Here is a 1,157-nt window from a genome sequence, read left to right as displayed (position 1 = left end):
TGACATACCCTCATTAATGATTCTTCTCACATTTGCAAATAACATAAATCGCGATAATTATTTCCGCAAGGATTGTTTACGTGACTGGCCGCCAGGGGCGCATTGCCTTCATGATTTTTAGCGTATCCGTTTCGCTTGCGTATGGCTCTATATTACACCTACGTCCTACCTACACCTACGACACTCCAGCGCTTACGCGACGCTACTTTGCGCATTTATCAATACGTATTACTTTTTGTAACTGATATCACCCCACATCTTTTAAATGTTTCAGATGAACCGAATGAAATGCACGTATGATTGTTTGTAGCTCATCTTAATTTTAATCTGGTTTTTAAATCACAGAGTTTTAAATTATAATTTGTTATAATATATTTTATATATTCTCGTTTTGTTTTTTATTTTCTTACCTTAAAGATATATATAGAGTGCATTCCCTGCAACTGGATCAAGATACAGCTATAAAATAAGAAAATGCGGAAGAAAATTTTTCAAAGTAAAACTCATCCCAGATAGCACACAGACGGCTTCACGACGGCTTCAAGACGCCTGTTTCAGTCGTTCCAGTCGCCTTTCAGACGTCGTGAATAGCTTACGAACAGCTTAGGCACAGCTTCTGACCGCCTAATGTGGCAAATCAAGGCGCCTTCAAGGCGTCTTAAACAGGCCTGGATTACGTAATTCGTCGTATTTATCAAATTTAAATTAGGTTAAATGCATCTCCTTAAAAAACGCCATTAACACGTATTAAAAATGGTTATCGATACTGATTAATTGTAATATAAATTTAATCAACGAAAGCATTACCAAAATGAAATCAAACTTAATAACAATTCATTTCGATTTACTATATTTATACAATATTTAAAATTTGATCCCATTTATTTTTATTATTATTATTACATACTGTTCCGTCGTAGACCGAAACGACGGTTATACAGTCAGACGATACCGTTAGTTTTTATTATTTTATTCCTTCTTTCAGTCAATTTATATATATTTTCAAGACCGACCCTTTGCAATTTCGATTTCGTTGACAAAGGGAATCAGAGACAAAAGAAGCGAACATTTGGTCTGCAGTCCGCCACATGCGCTCGGTAACCTGGGACCCATCCGCGCCGGGCCTTACCGGGGCGCGCTGACTCGCAGACAATATA

Source organism: Dufourea novaeangliae, unplaced genomic scaffold (genome assembly GCF_001272555.1).
Source record: "Dufourea novaeangliae isolate 0120121106 unplaced genomic scaffold, ASM127255v1 scaffold235, whole genome shotgun sequence".
Taxonomy (NCBI): domain Eukaryota; kingdom Metazoa; phylum Arthropoda; class Insecta; order Hymenoptera; family Halictidae; genus Dufourea; species Dufourea novaeangliae.
This window is presented reverse-complemented; position numbering follows the sequence as displayed.